Consider the following 7,029-nt stretch of genomic DNA (forward strand, 5'->3'; position numbering starts at 1 on the left):
CCTAGTACCATATAGGACAGAGTAGAACTGCCTCATCGGGTTTCCAAGACTGTAAATGTTTCCAAGACAGAAGCAGACTGTCACATCTTCTTCCCATGGAGAGGCTGGCAAGTTCAAACCACTGATCTTTCAGTTAGCTGCCAAATGCTTAACTACTGCACCAATAGGCCTTCCTATCCCATGCCCACATAGCCCATTAGACCACTCTCATCCTAAGACCTAGCCATCTAACCTGATGTGTTTTTCAGACCTTAATGTGATTCTGGTTTCAGTCCCAGCATCTAAAGAGTTGGAAGTCATCATTCCCATACTTTACAAGACAAAGGTGGACAAGCTGAAAACCAAGTTTTCCTAGACCCATTAGAGAATGGTTTCCAGGGCAAACCACCACTTCAAAATATACATAGAAAGATACAAATCAAGAGAAATGTAGCAGCCGAGATTTGCTTACCTGAAGTAGAAGCCACTGGAGTCATAAACTGATAAAACCCTTACATGGTAATTCTGATGAATTTCTGCAGGCTGAGCATAGACTAAGGAGCTCTAGTGGCATAGTGGGTAAAGTACTTGGCTGCTAACTAAAAGCCTGGTGGTTCAAGCCCACCAGCTGCTCTGCCAGAGAAAGATGAGGTAATCTGCTTCCATAAAGATTTATAACCTTGGGAATCCTATGGAGGCAGTTCTACTCTGTCCTATAGTGTTGCTGTGAGTCAGGATCCACTCACTGGCAATGGGTTTGGTTTGGGTTTTTGAGTGTAGACTAGCATAAGAGTGAGAAACTCTTAGTGGCTATAGATATGGGGCCCCCACAACTTTCCTGAGCCTTCCCTTCTGGAGCCCCACAGACTCTCATGGTGAGGAGCTGAGAAAGAGCTCCCCATGGCTCTGACAGGGAGAGGAGAAGATGGTGAAATACACCCAGAGCATTCTCCATAAACATCGTCAATAAGGGACAGAGCATCATGGAAATAGATTGGGAATGCTGCAACCAGGAAAGGAAGTAGAGAATGAGGGGAAGGAGCAATAACACTGGAGGAGGGACAGAAATTCTTGTATAGGTCACAGTCCTGAAACACAGGCCCCCAAAAGTCTGAAATTTATTCACAAGATTATAGAAAGCATCTTCTCCCCCACAACCTACCACCAAAAGGTTCCAGTGTAATAAGGGGCCTTATAGCTGAAAAAATTACAAGACACAACTCTCTGAGTGTACATAGAGAATAGACAAAATGAAGAGGGGAGACAAATACAAAGACGTTAGAAGAATTTGAAGTCTCTAGTATCTATACTACTGCCAATTGCCAGCAAATCGATTCAAACTCATGACGACCCTATGTGTTTCAGAGTAGATTGGCACTTTTTAAGTTTTGCAATAGCTTGATCCTTTGGAAGGAGCCCTGGTGGTACAGCAGTTAAGCACTCACTTGCTAACCAAAAGATCTGTGTTTTGAACCCACCAGCCACTCTACAGGAGAAAGATGTGCTTCCATAAAGATTTTGTTGTTGTTGTTGTTATGTGCCGTCGAGTCGGCCCCAACTCATAGCGACCCCTCCTCGGGTTTCCGAGGCAGTATCACTATGGAAGTAGGATTGCCCAACCTTCCTTCCGAGGAGTGGCTGGTGGGTTTGAACCGCCAGCCGTCTGGTTAGCAGGCAAGTGTCTTAGCCACTATGCTACGAGAGCTCCATAAAGATTTACAGCTTTGGAAACCCTGTGTGACAAGTCGACTCTGTCCTACAGGATCATTATGGTTTGAAATCAACTCAACAGGAATGGGTTTGGTTGAGGTTTGCTGATCTTTTGGAAGTAGATTGCCAGGCCTTTCTCAGAGGCACCTCTGGATGGATTCAAACTGTCAACCTTGTAATTAGCCTCAGAAACCCAATGGGGATCTCTATGAGCCAGGAACAGCTCAATGGCAGTGAGTTGTTTTGTTTTGTTTTGTTTTAACGACTTCAAAGTCATACTAAGAAACCCAAAACCAAACCCATTGCCATCAAGTCAATTCCAGCTCATAGTGACCCCCATTGGGTTTCCAAGGTGGTAAATATTTATGGGAGTAGATTGCCCCATCTTCCTTCCATGGAACAGCTGGTGGATATTAGCAGTCTTTTATTTGTGTGTAACTGGCAACTTATTTTTGTTATGAACTTAAAAAGTTGTCAGCCAGGCACAGCCTTTAGTCTCTGGTCACAACTCTCTCCCCTGTCCTGTAGGACAACTTTATGTATATAAATGTATATACATTTTAAGTATAAAGACTCAGATAGGTTGAAAGTAAAGGGCAAACATGAATCAAAAGAAAGATCAAATTGCTGTATTAATTTCAAAAAATATAGACTTTGGAACAAGGAATATTATCAGTGTAAAAGGAGAAATTGCTTAATGATAAAGTGGTCCATCCTCTAAGAAGATATAACAATCCTAAATGTGTATACACCTAACAATAGAGCATCAAAATACACATGACAAAAACTGATAAAAATGCAAGGGGAGATAGAAAAATTCAATATTATAGTGGAGACTTCAACACATCTCTGCAGATAATTGATAGATCAAGTAAGCAGAAAATTAGTAAGACTATAGATGACTTGACAGCACAAGCAAGCAACTTGATCTAATTGACATTTATAGAATACTCCATCCAACAAAATACACATTCTTCTCAAACTAGCCCACTTGAGATACTAAGATTTTCACAAAGATAGACCACTATCTGGATCAAACAAGCTTTATGGAATTTAAAATAATAGGAACCACACAAAATACATTCTCAGACAACAATGGTATTAACTGGAACTCAATAACAGCTAGAAAATGTTCCAAGTATTTAGAAATTAAACCAGACACTTCTAAAGAATTCATAGGTCAAAGAAGTTCCAAGATAAATTTTAAAATAGTATTAGCTAAATGAAAATGAAACTACAACTACCAAAATTTGTAGGATGCAGCTAAAGACTTGCCTAGAGGCATGGGCACTATGCCACCAGAGCAGCCAACACACATACTAGAAAGGCAAAATCATTTAAAATCAATAATATAAGTTTTCACATTCTGAAACTAGATAAAGAAGAGAAAATTCAAACTAAATTAAGCAAAAGAAATAAAATAGTAAAAAATAGAGCAAAATTGAAAACAGAAAATCAACCAAACCAAGAGCTGGTTACCAATATCAGAAATGAAAGTGAGGTTACCACTACTGATTGCATGAACATTAAAAGGATAATAAGGTATACTGCAAACAACTACAAGGCTAAGGTGTGCCTAACCCAAGCCATGATATTGTCAATCACCTCATATGCATGTGAAAGCTGAACAATGAATAAGGAAGACCAAAGAAGAGTTGATACCTTTGAATTGTGGTGCTGGTGAATAATACTGAAAATACCATGGACTGCCAGAGGAACTCTGGTGGTATGGTGCCTAAGGCATTTGACCACTAACTAGAAGGCTGGTGGTTCAAAACCCCAACCACTCCTCAGAAGGAAGAGGCAATCTACTTCCATAGCAATACTGCCTCGGAAACCCAAGGAGGGGTCGCTATGAGTTGGATCCAACTCCATGGCAGTAAGTTTTGGTGGGTTTGTTTTTAGTTTTTTGTTTTTTGGCCAGAAGAACAAACAAATCTGTCCTGAAAGAAGTGCAGCCGGAACCCTCCTTGGAAGTAAGAATGGCCAGACTTCATCTCACCTACTTTGACCATGTTGTCAGAAGGGACCAATCCCTAGAGAAGGATGTCATGCTTGGTAAGATAGAGGGTCAGCGAAAAAGGGAAATACCCTCAATGAGATGGATTGCCACAGTCACTTCAATGATGGGCTCAAGCTTAGCAAAGATTGTGAGGACGGCACAGGACTGGGCAGTCTTCTGTTCTGCTGTGCACAGAGTCACTATGAGTTGGAGCCAACTTGATGGCACCTAACAACAACAATACAAACAGCTCTATATACACAAATTTTATAACTTAGATGAAATGGACCAATTCTTGGAAAACTTAATGTACACATGATTTTCTAGGGATATGGTTCAAATGCAGATTCTGATTGAATAGGTCTGGGGTGGGGCCTGAAATTCTACCTCCCTGAAAAGTTCCTGAAAGGAGCTCTGGTGGTGTAGAGCCTAAGACATTTGACTCTAACCAGATGGTTGGCAGTTCAAACCCACCAGCTACTCCATGGAAGGAAGACTGGGCCATCTACTTCCACAAAGATGTACCCCCTCAGAAACCCAAAGGGGTTTGGAAACTATAACTACTTGAACTTTCTTTTGATTAGTTTTAGCATAGTATATCTTTCTTTTCCAGGAATATGGATCTAATGGAAGCCTCCTCTTTGTTCAATGAAGTGTATTAAGCAAGCTTGAACATAAAATCCTCCATTGCATTTCCCTCTATACTTCTGGGCTGTTGAGAATGTCTTAGAACTTCCCACTTATACAGCATCTACTGCAGCTCTCTTTATAGATCTTTAAAATAGACTGGGAAAAGATATGTCTCACGATTTTGCAAATTTAGGTCAGAAGTTTAAAACTAAAACTCCATTTTTATTTGAGACTATTCTCTGCCTCATCATATATCCATAGTAGCTGTATTTGTCAGTGTCAGCTAATGGTTGTAACAAATAATCCCTAAATATCAGTGGCTTAACACAATATAAATTTATTTCTTGCTAATGCTTAAGAGCTCTGGTAGCGTAGTGCCTAAGGCACTTGACTGCTAATCAGAAGGCTGCTGGTTCAAACCCACCAGCCACTCCTCAGAAGGAAGGTTGAGCAATCTACTCCCATAGTGATACCACCTCAGAAACCCAAGGAGGGGTCACTATGAGTCGGGTCTGACTCAATGGCACATAACAATAACAACAATGTAAATTCCAGTGCAAATGATCCTAAAAATTAGTCATCTCTCCTCAAAACCAGTATTCAGGAATCAGGCTTTTTCACGCTTATGGCTCTGCCAACTTCAACATCCAGCCTCTAAAAGTATTTTGAAGGACATCTCCATTCCAGCTCACCTTTCAGAAGGAGAAAAAAGCATGGTGATACCTAGAAAGTGTTACAGACCTGGGAGCGGTACACATTGCTTCTATTTACCTCCCATCAGCCAAATGTTAGTCACATTCCATGTCTACCTGCACAGTAGGTAGGAAATGTGGTCTATGTGTGTTTCCAGGAGGAGAAGAAGAAAGATTCCAAACACAGCTATGTGGTCACTGCCATGTTAGCATCTGTCTCTGCATTACTCACTCTTCATTTGAACTTTATGAATGATTCTGTTGTAATCTTTTTGGTTTCTTACAGATCATCATCCTCAATGCCTCCCTCTCCATCACATCCTGCATTCAACAAGGTCTCGCTAATTTTACCTACTAAATGTGTCTCTAACCTATCCATTTTCACTACCAACACTCAGTCCCTCCCCATCTTTCACTTGTCCTATTGTAAAAGTTTCCAAACCAGACCTATCTCTGATTTGCTTACCTCTCAGATCTGTTTCTACAGGACCTCAATCTGACCGGAGTCATTCCCCTGGATAAAAACCTTCAGTGGTCCCCATTGTCCAGAGGAGAGGGGAAAAGTCCAAGTCCCCACTGCAGCCTGGAAGCTTCCCACAACTCAGTTGCTGGCTGTTCACCACCTCACACTCTGTGCGTGAGTCATGCTCCACAGATGCCTTGCTGATCCACACCACCACCCACTGCTCATGCCACTCCTTCTTCTTGGGACACCTAGAAAACATTGAAGTCTTAACCCCTGCCCCAGTGCATGTGATCTTGTTTCAGGAAATAGAGTTTTTCTTTGCAGATGTTATAAATTAAATTAACAAATCATACTGGAGTGGAATGAGTCCTAATCCTAATCCTTTCTGGGTGGTTCAGAAGAGATTATAAAAGAGAATATGAAAGAGAAGTATAGAAAGAAAAAAAAAATGTCCCACATACAGAGTAAAAACAGCATGTGAGCATCTGTCTATAAGACACAAGAGCCAAGAAATGCCCAGAGCTACAGAAGCTGAAGGAGACAAGGAAAGACCTTCTAAGAGCAGAGAGAGAGAGAGAACATTGTTCTGCCAACACCCTGAATTTGGACTTCAATGTTCAAGGACTATGGGAAAATGAATTTTTATTCTTTAAAGACACCCACTTTGTGGCATTTTGTTATGGCAAAACCAGGAAACTAAAATAGGCTTTGTCTTCCATTGACTCCCATTCATTTTTTCAGGACACAATTTATGTCACCTCCAAGGAAGGCCTTATTAACTATTCCAAGGCACAGATGGAGGCCCTGCACTTACTACATCTTGTGGGAAATATCTTTGTTGTGTGTGTTAGACTGAGTTCTCTAGAGAAACAAAACCAGTAAAGCTTGTATGTTGTTGTTGTTGTTGTTATGTGCTGTCGAGTCAGACCCAACTCATAGCGACCCCTCCTTGGGTTTCCGAGGCAGTATCACTACGGAAGTAGATTGCCCCATCTTCCTTCTGAGGAGTGGTTGGTGGGTTTGAACCGCCAGCCTTCTGGTTAGCAGTCAAGTGCCTTAGCCACTATGCTACCAGAGCTCCCAAAGCTTATATATATGTGTATAGAGAGAGAAATTTATCTTAGGAAAATGGCTCACACACTTATAGAAGCTGGCAAGTCCAAAGTTCCTGGATCAAATGTCAAGCTGGAGGCTTTTCCTGACTCTTGCAGTCACAGGGGATGAGGAGCTCAAGGCTGGCAGGCAGTACACCAGCTGTTAACTCCAACAAATGATGAATCCAAGATCTCCAAGCTGAATGGTGGATTGTTCACTCATGGACAGTTGTAGGCAGTACAACAGAATCCCTATCCACAGAAGAATGTCTCTTTTCCCAGGATGTCCATAGATACACTGGAAGCAGGCCGCACCCCTAGGGAAACTCCCTTTCAACAGATTGCCTGCTCAAAACATAATCATCTGATCCCATCATGGGAATAACCACTTCACAACAGCTTAAACCACACAGAATTGTGGTCCAGCCAAGTTGACACACAGCTCCAACTATCACA

This window comes from Orycteropus afer, unplaced genomic scaffold (genome assembly GCF_000298275.1).
Source record: "Orycteropus afer afer isolate SDZICR_OR568_19922 unplaced genomic scaffold, OryAfe1.0 scaffold00340, whole genome shotgun sequence".
Classification (NCBI taxonomy): domain Eukaryota; kingdom Metazoa; phylum Chordata; class Mammalia; order Tubulidentata; family Orycteropodidae; genus Orycteropus; species Orycteropus afer.